Below are 14,625 nucleotides of genomic sequence, written 5' to 3' on the forward strand. Positions count from 1 at the left end.
TTTTAATTGATTCAATAGTGCTATAAACTGCCTGCACAATGCCTGAAAAAATAGCACATGTTCAAATACTTTGGTTATTATTTCTGTAAGTAAAATACAAGGTAAAATATAAAGATTAATATGTCAAAATCGTCATTGATTCTGCTAGCTGCTCGTAATCCTTCCCTACTCTGATTACTCAAAATACTTTGTCCTTTTATGACAATGATCTTACACATTTACATTTCAATCATTTGTGAACATGATTTATATTACCTTATAAATTCTAATCTCTCTTTTGTGCCTTCTATACAGTATGTATTCAATAACTATTTAACTGAATTAATGATTAAGTCATTGTATTTATTTATTTATTTTATCTTTTTATTTTTTTGAGATGGAGTCTTGCTCTGTCACCCAGGCTGGAGTGCAGTGGTGTGACAGCTCACTGCAGCCTCCACCTCCTGGGTTCAGCGATTCTCCTGCCTCAGCCTCTTGAGTAGCAGGGATTACAGGTGCCCACCACCACTCCTGGCTAATTTTTATATTTTTAGTAGAGACAGGGTTTCAACGTGTTGGCCAGGTTAGTTTCGAACTCCTGACTGCAAGTGATCCGCCCACCTCGGCCTCCCAAGGTGCTAGGATTACAGGAGTAAGCCACCATGCTGAGCCATAAGTCAATGTATTTAAATTGCATTGTTAGCCAGGTGTGGTGGCTCATACCTGTAATCCCAGTGATTTGGGAGACTGAGGCAGGAGGATCATCTGTGGCCAGAAGTTCAAGACCAGCCTAGGAAACTTAGTGAGACCTCGTCTCTAAGAAATAAAAATACTTACCCAGGTGTGGTGGTGCACCTGCAGTCCCACTTACTCAGGAGGCTGAGGTGAGAGAATCTCTTCAGCCTAGGAGTTCGAGGCTGTAGTGACCTATAATTGGACCACTGCACTCCAGCCTGGGTGATAGAGCAAGACCCTGTATCTGAAAAAAAAAAAAACAAAACATATATTACAGAAGTGTGCAAAAAGCAGACATCATAATTTCCAAGGACTGTACCCTTGTTTGTGTGTGTGTGTGTTTGTCTGTATGTGTAAAATTTAACAGATTTACATAATAATTAATGAGTTTGCTGGTAATTGTCTTTCTCTTTTCACTTTTAGACCCTACCATTGAATTTAATTCTGATACTGGCTTCAACATGGAAGTTACATAAGAAAATTTGAAGTCATTGTATATTTCAGCTAGGATTCTTCTTAGGAAATAGAGGTCAGCCTAGTGCAGTGAAGTCTGATTGGAGGTGGACAATGAGGATCCTGCCAAGGTGCTGTCCTTAGCTTCTGTTCAGCCTAATGTAAGTTCATTCCTTTTGATTACAGTCATTTCAATGACTTTTTTTGCCCATAAAATTATGACCAGATAATTCTTACAGACTCTTCTAGCTTTTCAATGTTGGGGAAGAAAGATTGCCTAATAAGCAACTTTTCAATCTCTGAAGCTTAAGTATTATGAAGCAATAAGACCCAAGATTTGATGAAGGAAAAACCAGAATTTAGTATGGCTGAAGATAGGTGGGGATACAGACCATGGCTGGTAGGCCCTGGATGCTGGAGGGAGTGTCCATTGTAGAAGCTTCTGAGGTTGGTTGGAAGGATAAGTCAAAGGGTTTGGGCACTAAAAGTTAGGTAGTAAGGGGAAAGGGAAGATGTACTGAAAATCTGCTCCATTTTAAAGTTTTTCCTGGGACCAGCCATGATAGAGGAAAATGGGAAAGAAAAGTGTTTGTATGATTTATGTTTGTTTTTCATGTTATTCCAAGAGCCTGTCTTTGGAACTAAATAATTTGTAACTTTCTACCCATGTAAATTTGTATTAATTATTTCTCTCTTTCCCAGAGTTTCTATTTCCTTAAGAGTAAAATAGGAATAATAATGTCTACTGCACAGAATTCTTGAGATCACATCACATAGCATATAATCTATGCTTAGCACAGTGCCTGGGACATCAAATCCCTGCCAAGCAAGTGTTCGAGTTATTTAATAAATGGTAAATGAGTGTCTGCCAGATTCTCTGCTTTAGGCACTGGTAATACAAAGGTGAACAAGATGTGGGCTGCATTCTACAGTATGAATGAAAAAAAAGTGTGCTTATTAGAAATGACTGACCAAATTTAGAATCTAAAGAAATATTCAAAGCAGATTCTTGGTGTTTAGAAACTTAGGTATAATGTAAAATGAAGACACATACAAAAGGTTGGGAAATATTTATAAAGGAAAGTACATATTGAACTTTAATACACAATAGTTTTGTTCTGTTCTACTTAGAATTTGACTTTCAAACATTTGCATTTCTGGATCATAGTGGAAATGGGAATATGATCTGCTGGAAGACTTTGTGAAGAATGAAAGGGAAAAGCTGAGTATTTGAAAAAGTCAAGGAGTTAAAAACATAAATTGAATGAAAATGTAGAGGTTTTAAATCCAAACAGGGTTAGGATAAAGATCACAAAGTGAAATCGTGAGGTATAGTGAGGCAGAAAAAAGAAATATTGTATTGTTTGGCAGTTGATTATAAAAAACATAAAAATCATCTTTTAAAATTATGTAAACATTAAATGAACAAAAAACAATGACAACAAAACAGTGGCTAGAGGTTAACTAGGAAGAAATGGCTGAAGTAGACACTACAGAAGGCTAAAAGTGAGATAATGTAAAATACTTTGCATGCTATACAGGAGTCATGAAAGGGAAGAGGTTTAAATATGTGCTGGGCATGCTCATATCCTACCAGGGTGTCTTTTAAGTTAAGTCAATGAAAAAGCTGAGAAAATGACAGGAGCATAAATGGTCTACCACCAGTAGTTATTTACACTAAGAAGATTGGGAATGTTTTCCTGTTTGCACTATATTCCCTTCCAAGAGCCTATGTGTATACATGTCTGTATGCATATTTTAGAAAGAAGAAGAATCTATATTATACCATTAGTCCAAGGCCATGTCTAAAATGTTTTGGTAATATGGATTAGTTAAGATAAATATTATTGTTTTCATTTATGTCACAGACCTATGTGTTTTCTTAGCAAATCAATTTTTGAGCCAGAGCAGATCAGAAAGGAAGCAGTTGTTTAGAGTTTCAAAACATCTGGAAAGTTATTCTGGCAATAGAGTCAAATCCACTAGCAAAACAGATGTTTTCCACTGTGGCGGGAAAATGCAACTTTCTTATATGTATTGCATATGGTTCAAATCCATTTCAGAAATAACACCCCACCTCTTAAAGGGCCTTGGGACCACAGTGCTCTCATGGATTCTGCCAATATAAGCATGGCCAAGGCCATTTAGGTGTTCAAATGGCAATGTTTTATAATAATCTTTTAATCTTGTGTTTTATGAAACAAAAGAAAAAAGTTTAAAAAGTCTAGGTTGCCTCTCCAAGCCCTCAGGTGAAAAGTTAGAGTTGGATTAAAGCCAATTGGTAACCTTCGGCAGGCCTTCTGGGAGCTAGGAGTGAGGAAGGACAGGAGGTCAGGAGAGAGAACTGCAGCCTGAGAGTTCTGGCTTTTTCTACCAGAAAAAGCAAAGAGAAGCTTCTTCCCACTAAACATTTGGAAAGAGTATCAGAAACTCTAGGAGACAAGACTTGTCAAAAACTCAAAAACTGTTGTGACCGGGAATAGAGGAAATTGATTCATTCAAAAACTCATTTAGGGAAAATGTTTCCTTTTACAGAAGACTTTCACATTCTCACATACAGAAGAATTTTAACTATTAGATGGTATAAAGCACATATTCTAGGGTTTTTTTAGCCCTTGTAAAACTAGAAGTAAATTTTTAATAAAAAGCATTTGCATCGGTCATTTGCCAATTAATTATTTTAAGCTAAAATGTTCCATAGCCTAAAAATTGAAGATTTTCCAATGGAAAATTTTCCTGATTTAAAAATGAGATTTTCAGCATTCTTGATTAACTAAGAAAAAAAAAATAAGGAGAAATAGAAAAAGGAATGGCTTTTTAATTGTATTAAATGATGTAAAAATATGTTTTACCAAGAGTAAGATGGAGGAAAGTATACTTGATTAAGCTAATTACATGGTTTGGAATCATCAGGGTGGTCAATATTTGAAAACATTGCTCAATTATATAAAGAAGTACTTAGATTGTCCCAGATACTGAGTATTCTAAAATATTTTATAGTTTCAAAAGCCCATCCTGTAAAGATAAAGGGTGCAAATCATTATTTCGAATTAGAGATATTGAGATTTCTGCTATTATTTCTAGAGAAGGATTTCCTGCTGTCACAAAATGTTTTCGATCTCTTTATAATGAGGTGCCACTCTGGTATAGGCTACAGTACCGACAAGAGACTATTTGTGCTCTGTTCATCTCAGCTTGGTACGTATGCCTGCCAAAATACGGTAACTACTATTATGAATGCTGGGATTTGGATTTACATGTGTCAGGGAAAATGTGAATTAAGTCAATTATTGATATCAGGCACATCTCATTTCCAACTTATTAACATTATAACCTGATCCTCTTATGATATCATCACCATTTCTGTTTACCCTTATTCTTGTCTGAAGCTAGCTCATCAGGAATTTCAGAGAGAACGCCTTTGAACCTGAAACACTTTAATTATCACCTGGCTCTAGGGAATTGTGAGCTAGAAAGATACCATACTTTAGAGAAAAATATAAAGATCTTTCTATGAAAATTATTTGCATTTATCTGAGAGATAATGCTATTCATCCATTGTATGGAGGAGTGCCCAGAATAGAAATGAGCAAGGAGCAAAGATTTGCTAAGTGAATAGCTCTCTAATTCCTTTTGAGACATGTCTTTTAAGTGTAATGTTACTTTGTCTGAAGTATAGTGAATTTCCAAAACTGGGTATATACCAGTTTTGGTAGGTGCCAAAACACATCTGAAAGCTGGAAAAAATGAGTACTATATTTTTTGCAGTCATCTCTCCCCTTCTTATAGCCCTACTAGGGGATAATTGAAAACTGACGTATGGGTAGGAAAAGGAGCAACTGGAGATGGAAAAGTGCAAAAAGTATGAAAAAAATAGGAATACGTATAATTGAAGCAGGTGTGCTGACAAAGGGCTTTGTGCAGTGATGTAGAGATAAAATGAGGCTCTGGGGTAATTTCTGGGATTGACATGCATCCACTGCTATTAGTCTATCTAGCTACTAGTCTGTCCTTCTCTTTTGCTCATAGGAAGAGAAGGAGAAAAGAAAAAGTTTAGCATAAGTGAAAGATACCAGGTTAGGAGAAAGCTGAGGTGTTTCAAGGGATGTTTAGTAGACAGAAAATTGCAGAAAACACCTACGCGAGTGATTACATTAGTTTAAGATGTATTGTGAGAGAAACATGGCTTTTTTTTTTTTTTTTTTTTTTGAGACGGAGTCTCGCTGTGTCGCCCAGGCTGGAGTGCAGTGGCCGGATCTCAGCTCACTGCAAGCTCTGCCTCCCGGGTTTTTACGCCATTCTCCTGCCTCAGCCTCCTGAGTAGCCGGGACTACAGGCGCCCGCCACCTCGCCCGGCTAGTTTTTTGTATTTTTTTAGTAGAGACGGGGTTTCACCGTGTTAGCCAGGATGGTCTCGAACTCCTGACCTCGTGATCCGCCCGTCTCGGCCTCCCAAAGTGCTGGGATTACAGGCTTGAGCCACCGCGCCCGGCCAACATGGCTTTTTTATAACTGCCTGCACTTAACTATTTTTTCTTCGTGTGGAAAGAGGGGCAGAGGACAGAAAGGAAAAGGCAATGGAGAAAAAGAATATGAACCCAAGATGACCTTGACTCTTTCTTTCCTAACCTTAGACAGGAAAGCAGAAACATGTCATTAGGCCAAATCTAAAGACAATAAAAACTTTAGATTTCTATTTAGGCCAAGAAATGTGACAGATCACCTTGAGAAAACATTAAAAGCTCATGAATTAAAAGGATATTAGACTAAATAGGTCTTTGGGTTTCTATTTAAATACCTCTTTAAAAGTGTAGTAAATTATTTTTTCCAACCAATTTTATCAAGTAAAATCTTCCATCTGGCTTCACTGAGAAAGAATTTCAAAGTTGTGGAATAGTAGACTCAGAGCTGGAAGGAATCTGTCTTTTTATCCAACCCCCTCGTTTTCCTTGAGCAAATTCTACAGTGTAATATAAACAGAATCTATCGAGCCCACATGCTCCAGACTTGCTCATTAAAAACACAAAACAGCTTCTGTCACTCCTGTGTTCCCTTCCAGCTACTAGTCTATCCTCTCTTCCTAGCTAAGCTCCTTGCAACAGCAGTTTACCTTTGCTCTCTCCACTTCCTCACCTTCCTTTCACCTTCCCAGGCCACAAAGCTGCCACTCCATTGAAATTGCCCACACTTAAACTCCCCCACAAAGCACACTCTTCCATCTGTGCAAATAAATGTTGTCTTTGAAGCAGGACAGTTGGGTTTCAATCTTGCCTCTCTCATTGATTTCCTGTGTCACCTTAGGCAACTTCACCTCTCTGTGCCTCATTTTCTCATCTATAAAGTGGGGGATAATAATAATCCTTACTTTACAGGGTTGTCATAAGAATTGACTCAATTAAACTATGTAACCTGGTCAAAACAGTGTCTGGCATGTTAATAAAGTATATTTTGGACTGGGTGTGGTGGCTGACACCTGTAATCCCAGCACTTTGAGAGGCTGAGGCAAGAGGATCTCTTGAGCCCAAGAGTTTGAGCTTGCAGTGAACTGTCATTCTGCCACTGCACTCCAGCCTGGGTGACAGAGGAAGAGCCTGTCTCAAAAAATAAATAAAAAAGGCTGGGCACGGTGGCTTATGCCTATAATCCCAGCACTTTGGGAGGCTGAGGCAGGCAGATCACCTGAGGTCAGGAGTTCGAGACCAGCCTGGCCAACATGGAGAAACCCTCTCTCTGTTTATACAAAATATTAGGCAGGCATGGTGGCGCACGCCTGCAATTCCGGCTGCTTGGGAGGCTGAGGCAAGAGAATCGCTTGAACCCAGGAGGTGGAAGTTGCGGTGAGCTGAGATCGTGTCATCGTACCCCAGCCTGGGCAACAAAAGCGAAACTCTGTCTCAAACAAACAAACAAACAACAAAACAAAAATAAATAAATAAAATGAAATAAAAAATATTTTGAATACTTAGATATCACTATCTTTCCTGCTACATTGGTAGTTTTACTGTTAACCAGTTCACTCCTCCCAAGGTCCTTTCCATTCCTCCCTCTTTCCTGCTTTACTTGGTTCAGTTTTCCTATGTATTTGAGTCTTTCCTATGGGCCAGGGCAATGGGACTAGTGAGCTAGACAGCACACTGCATGTTTTCATGGGGGCTTGAACCCATAGTTTTCATCTGATCACCCTAGTAGCTGCTGCTTCTCAGTTTTCTGTGGAGGCTCCTTTTCTTCTTTCTGCCTCTTGATTTCTTAAATGGTCCTTACATTTTGTCTTCTTGTTCTAATAGAATACTCTGAAGATGAAGAGATCCATGCTATACCAAATCTGTCTTCTGTCTTGACTATTCTCCTAGGCCTACACTTTACACTACATCTTAGTTGTCTTCACCTGTTAAAAAGGCACTTCAATCCCAAGATCTCCAACACAGAATGGATTCTCTCCCCACTGCAGTCCCCTTGCTTGGTTTTACCCTGTAGCCAATGGCACTACCACCCATCTGGACACCCATATCAGAATCCTCTTTCCCCTTTGACTCCTCCACATCAATCATATGACAGTTTGGCTTGCTTCTCAAATGTGATGTCTCTTCTCTATTCTCATGGTTTTAGTTCAGGCCTTCATTATTTTTCTGTTTCTTCATGGTTCAATCTTGGTAGGTTTTATGAGTGCAGGAATTTATTCATTTCTTTTAGTTTTTACAACTTGTTGGCAGATAGTTGCTCATAATTGTCTCTAATTCTTTCCATTTCTGTGGTCTTAGTTGTTATGTTGCCTTGTTTATTTCTGATTTTATTTCTTTGGGTCTTCTCTCTTTTTTCTTTTCTTTTTTTTTTTTTTTTTTTTTTTTTGAGACTGAGTCTTGCTCTGTTGCCAGGCTGGAGTGCAGTGGCACGATCTTGGCTCCCTGCAACCTCTGCCTCCCGGGTTCAAGCAATTCTCCTGCCTCAGCCTCCTGAATAACTGAGACTACAGTTGTGCTCCATCACTCCCGGCTAATTTTTTATATTTTTAGTAGAGATGGGATTTCGCCATGTTGACCAGGATGGTCTCAATCTCCTGACCTTGTGATCTGCCTGCCTCAGCCTCCCAAAGTGCTGGGATTACAGGTGTGAGCTACTGTGCCTGACCCTTTTTTCTTAGTCTAGCCAAAAGTTTGTTGATTTTTTTTATCTTTTCAAAACACCATCTTTCTGTTTCATTGATTTTCTGTATTTTTTGTCTCAATTTCATTTATTTCTGCTCTGACCTTTATATTTCTTTCCTTCTACTAATTTTGGTTTGGTTTGTTCTTGCTTTTGTAGTTCCTTGAGGTGTATATTTAGATTGTTTATTTGAAGTCTTTCTACATTTTTGATATAGGCATTTATTGCAATAAATTTCCCTTTTTCTACTGCTTTTGCTGTATTCCATAGATTTTGGTATGTTGTATTTCCATTTTCATTTGTTTCAAGAAATTTTTAAATTTCCCCCTTAATTTCTTCACTGACCCACCGGTGGGTCATTCAGGAGAACGCTGTATGATTTTCATGTGTCTGTGTATTCTCTGAGGTTTCTCTTTTTATTGATATCTAGTTTTATTTCATTGTGGTCAGAAAAGATACTTGATATGATTTCTACTTGTTTGAATTAGTTGAAACTTGTTTTCTGGCATGAGATATGGTCTATTCTGGAGAATGTTCCATGTGCTGATGAAAAATATGTGTATTCTGCAGCAGTTGGATGAAATGCTCTGTAAATATCAATTAGGCCTATTTGGTCTTGTGTGTAGTTTAACTCTGTTGATTTTCTGTGTGAATAATCTGTCCATTACTGAGAATGGAGAGTAAAATCCCCTACTTTTATTGTATTGCAGTCTGTATCTCCTTTTTCATCTATTAATGTTTGCTTTATACAGTTGGGAGCTCTGGCATTGGGTGCACAGATATACGAATATATAAATATTATAAAATCGTTATATCCTATTGCTGAAATGACCCTTTTATCATTATAATAACCTTTGTCTGTTTTTAAAGCCTTTGATTTCTAGTCTATTTTATCTAATTATAGCTACTGCGGCTTTTTTTGTTTGTTTGTTTCCAGTTGCATGAAATGATTTTTCCATTCCTTCACTTTTAGTCCATATGTGTCCATGGAGGTGAAGTGGGTTTCTTAAAGGCAGCATATAGTTGGGTCTTGTTTCTTTTTCCACGCAGCCACTCTGCCTTTTGCTTGGAGAATTGAGTCCATTTACATTCAATGTTATTGTTATTTCATCACCCAGGTATTAAGCCTAGGACCCACTGTTATTTTTCCTGATCCTCTCCCTCCTTCCACCCTCCACCCTCTGATAGGCCCCAGCATGTGTTGTTACCCTCTATGTGTCCATGTGTTCTCATCATTTAGCTCTCACTTATAGGTGCAAGCATGTGGTATTTGTTTTTTGTTCCTGGAACACCAATAATACCTGGATTTGGTCTGTCAAGGTAATTTTCTATATCTTGTGGGTGATCTTTATTCCTTTTCACTCTTTTTTTCTTCTTAATTCTTTGACTGTGTACTTTCACATAGCCTGTCTTTAATGAGGGAGGTCTGAAAGAGGATATCCCATTAATATGGAAAGGATGGTTAGGGGTTTGTGCCTAGGGGAACCAACCTGTGGAATGTAGCTCCTGCTGCATGGTGCCGCTGATTGGACACTCTGATTTAGCATTTTCTTTCTTTCTTTTTTTTTTTGAGACAGAGTCTCGTTCTGTTGCCCAGGCTGGAGTGCAGTGACGCGATCTTGGCTCACTGCAAGCTCCGCCACCCGAGTTCACACCATTCTCCTGCCTCAGCCTCCAAAGTAGCTGGGACTACAGGCACGTGCCACCACACCTGGTTAATTTTTTTTTGTATTTTTAGTAGAGACAGGGTTTCACCATGTTAGCCAGGATGGTCTCTATCTCCTGACCTCATGATCCACCTGCCTTGGCCTCCCAAAGTGCTGGGATTATAGGCATGAACCACCGCACTCAGCTTTGGCATTTTCTTTGGCCAAGTTACAGAGCAGAGTTTCCAGGGCTAGGGATGGTAGTTCCTCTTCCTTTCCTTGTGTCTGGCAGCCTTCAGGGATATTTCTACCTACAACACCTGATATGCTTCCTGTGGTTTGAGGCAGGGACAGGTTTCCTGCTAGGGAACCCCGGATGGTGGAGAAGCTTGCTGCCCACCTTTATCTCACTTTTTCCAGTGTAGAAACCATAAGTAAGGGAGGTGTTCCACACTTTTGATGCCAGGAAGGAGGAAGCATGTGCTGGATATGGAAGTCTGATTTTCTTACTCTCTGCTCAAAGTTGTTTCACTTTTCTGTGGTCTCAGGAACTATCTTCTCCTCATATTTGAGTTCTATATATTGCTAGTGATAATCTCAGCACTATATATTTGTTTTTGGTTCTCTGTGGGGTTGGGGCGGGGAAGGGGCTAAAGCCATTTTGGAGCCCTATTTTTCTCTTTATAGAAGACTAGCCTTTGAGGTTTCTCTACTTCCTATCTTCCCTTCCATCAATCTATCCAATCCAACACACTTTCTTTTTTCCCCCTCCAAACAGTTTTAGTGAATGGTAGTACCGTACCACATGGTATACCAGTTCAGTGTGAGAATTTTCTAATAAATCTTTTCTAACTGATACCTAAAACTGCTTCCTTTTATATCATCCAAAGGTCCATCCCAAGCTGAGCGAAGAGAAGCCCGGGTCCTAAGTTTCTTGGACAACGTTTCCAAGACAATGTGCTCTCTCTTTACAAGGAAAGGGGGACAGGGAGAAACCAAATTTTAGCCTCAAAGAAAGAAGGATTACCAGGCAATAAATATACTGCTCCATCTTTCTCATGAGGCCTGCCGGCCCTTAAAAAGGAACTACATCCTTAACCTACAGCTATTTTTCGAAGCGGCACTGGCTCATAGTATTTCTTGCAGTGAAGGGCCCTGGACACCTTCTGGAACCTCTACCACCAGCAGTAGTGGGTCAGGGCATGGTTGGCCTTGGCCATCTTGTGCATGTCATGTTTCCTCTTGATCACGGGGCCCTGGTTGCAAAAAGCCTCCAGCTTCTCTGGCTGGCATCAGCATCCCCTGGTGCCACTTAGTGATCATCCACTTTATGGCCAGGAAGTGGTGACATTGGTAGGGTAAGGATCCAGGGATCCAGGAGAAATGGCCTCCCTTGAAGGTGGGTACCAGTCCAATCACAGGCTCATAGTTTTTCACTGCTTAGTGGAAGACGGAGTAGGGCAGGAGTTCCCAACCCACAGGCCACCGACGCGTGGTAAGGTTCATGGCCTGTTAGAAACCAGGCCACACAGCAGGAGGTGAGTGGCGAGCAAGCAAGGTGAAAAAGCCAGCCATACCGTCTGAGCTCCACCTCCTGTCAGATCAGCAGCAGCATTAGATTCTCATAGGAGCACAAACCCTATTGTGAACTGCACGTGCAGGAATCTAGGTTGCACACTCCCTATGATAATCCAATGCCTGATGAAATCATCAATCCCTTCCACCCCTCTCCCATCACACCCCTCTCCCCTGTCTGTGGAAACCAGTTTCTGGTGCCAAAACGGTTGGGGACCACTGGTGTAGGGGTTGCATTCAATAGTTGGCTATTCCTCTGCAGAAGCATCATGGTACTTCTCATAGCTTCTAGAACATGAGTCATGCAGGATCTCGCTAGTACTTTGTTTTCTCCCTTCGTCATCATACTGGTTAATTTACTGATTATGGGGTCTTCAAACACAGAGCTTGTTAACATTGTTGGAGCAGCTTTTATGAGCTGAGTCTCCTTGAGTTCCTGATCGTTCTTCTCCTCCTCAGTTACTTCAGCCACTGGCTTGCCATAATGTTCCTTGTCAATCAAGGGATCTCTGAATTCAGGACCCTAGCAACTCCACCTCACCTGAGTTAGCCCTGGAAGCTGTAAGACAGTCCACAGCACACCCAGCTCCAGGCCTGCCCCCTTACACACTTTTTCTTTTTTTGAGACCGAGTCTCGCTCTGTCACCCAGGCTGGAATGCAGTGATGCGATCTTGGTTCACTGCAAGCTCCACTTCCCGGATTCCTGCCATTCTTCTGCCTCAGCCTCCCGAGTAGCTGGGACTACAGGCGCCTGCCACCACGCCTGGCTAATTTCTTGTACTTTTAGTAGAGACGAGGTTTCACCGTGTTAGCCAGGATGATCTCGATCTCCTGACTTCATGATCCTCCCGACTCAGCCTCCCAAAGTGCTGGGATTACAGGCGTAAGTCACCATGCCTGGCCCCCTTACACACTTTCTAAAGCCTAACCCTGTTTATTAATTCAACCATGTATTCACTCATTCACTCATTTATTTAACAACATGTAATATAAACACACTGAGTGCCAGGAATTGATTATTTTATTTCCCTCTTTAAGTTCCTTTAACAGTGCTTTGACTCCTTGTTATTTGTGCCTATGTATGTTCTGTGTTCCTGCCTCCACCTCCTGCCCATTCCCTTGATCAACTGCTACATGTTCTTCATAACTCAGCTCAAATTTCTCCTTATTCATTCATTAAACGCTGCCCAGCACTGGGGACATATAGCAATAAACAAAACTGACAGATATCCCTGCTCTCACAGAATTTACATGAGGGAAACAGACAATAAATAATTCAACGAGTTGTCAGATTGTAATAGGTGCTGTGATAAAAAAGTAATGTAATACAATAGGGAGAGAGAGAGAGTGAGCATGTGTGTGTGTGTGTGTGTGTGTGTGTGTGTGTGTGTATGGGTTTAGGCAGGGTAAGAGTATAGTTTAAATAGGGTGGTTGGTCATTGAAATCTTTTCTGATGAGGTCACACTTGAGCTGAGAACTGAATGAAGTGAGCGAGCCACGTAGCAATCTGGAAGAAGAGCACTCTAGGGCAAGGGCAGAGCAAGTGCTAAGGCGCTGTGGCGGATGCATGTCAGAGCGCTTAAGTTGGAAGCCATTCAGTGAAAGGAAGCACAGCAAGTCTCTGTGATGTCACCCCTGGTTTTGCACAGCAGCATCAGGCACTCATTTCCCTGTGCTCAGGTAGCCCCTGGTATTAAATTGTACTGGTATGACATGGTATATGGTTGTCGTTATTTGTTTATGTCTGTCTGATTGCTAACAACACTGCGTGCCCTGAAGGGTGGGGACCATTTTGTACTTTTTTTTTTTTTTTTGTATCCCCAGGGCCCATCCCTGTGCTTGTCAGGTACTTGGACCTTTGCTAAATGGGTGAGTCAGAGGCCCTCAAGATGCTTTCTTATGCTTGAGTCACCTGATTGGGTTTCTTTGTTCTTACTTCTCCCGGTACTCTTCTGGAGTAGGGCTTTCATTACCTCTTTCTCTTAACACTTGGTACTGATGTTTGACCAGCATTGGCTACTTCCCTCCGGGAACCTTGAGTCTTGGACATTCCTGTGTTGATTTCCATTCGTGACCCTCTACTCCTCCTCAAAAAAAAAAAAAAAAAAAAAAGAAAGAATTTTTTTTTTTTGAGACGGAGTCTCGCGCTGTTGCCCAGGCTGGAGTGCAGTGGTGCGATCTCGGCTCACTGCAAGCTCTGCCTCCCGGGTTCACACCTTTCTCCTGCCTCAGCCTCTCGAGTAGCTGGGACTACAGGCGCCCGCCACCTCGCCCAGTTAATTTTCTGTGTTTTTTTTTTTTAGTAGAGACGGGGTTTCAGCGTGTTAGCCAGGATGGTCTCAATCTCCTGACCTCGTGATCCACCCGCCTCGGCCCCCCAAAGTGCTGAGATTACAGGCGTGAGCCTCCGCGCCCGGCCTCCTCCTTAGATTTCTTATGTGTTGCAGTGATAAGTATGGCCTGTGTGGGCATTGCCACTGAGGGCTCCACATGTTGGAGCTGTGGAAAGGCTCATACTGACAGCAGTAATAAAGGAGGATAAATGCAGAAGGCAGAGGCAGAATATGGAAGCACTTGCAAGTTGAGCAATAATAAAAATGTTGGCAATTGACTATTATTGTTTACAAAAGTCATGCTGAGATTCTACTTTTAATATTTTACAAATACTTCACTATTTATTGTCATAATCTTTTTTGTGCTAGAGTGAATAAGTTTTAAACTTTGGCTTATTTTTCGATGACCAAAATGTCATACGTGCATATATTATAATAATATGGTTTTATAAGATGTCAGATCCTGAAAATAGATGACATCTATAAAATGAGACAACGTATCTCTCTCTTTTTTTCTCTCTCTTTTTTTCTTAGAGTAGGGAGTGGCGGGTTGTTTTTAAAGATAAGTATCTCAAAAATTGCAAATACAGGTGCGAATCACTAGCAAACAAAAAAGCCTCTAAATTGTTGAAATAGGTTTTATCATGAATATGAGCAAAGTTTATATATCTTATTACAAAACAATTTTGGGCTTCTTATGTAAAACCTACTTACTCTAACTTCATACATAATTATAATGTTGCTATCTATTTCATTAAGTCA

The 14,625-nt window shown here is 40.5% G+C and overlaps 1 pseudogene; it reads right to left on the reverse strand.

The window, feature by feature from the left end:
* Positions 1–11,104: 11,104 nt before the first annotated feature.
* Positions 11,105–13,598, reverse strand: LOC105482349 (small ribosomal subunit protein uS7m pseudogene; annotated as a pseudogene).
* Between the last annotated feature and the right edge of the window lie 1,027 nt (positions 13,599–14,625).

The sequence above is a fragment of the Macaca nemestrina genome, chromosome 10 (assembly GCF_043159975.1).
Source record: "Macaca nemestrina isolate mMacNem1 chromosome 10, mMacNem.hap1, whole genome shotgun sequence".
Lineage (NCBI taxonomy): Eukaryota > Metazoa > Chordata > Mammalia > Primates > Cercopithecidae > Macaca > Macaca nemestrina.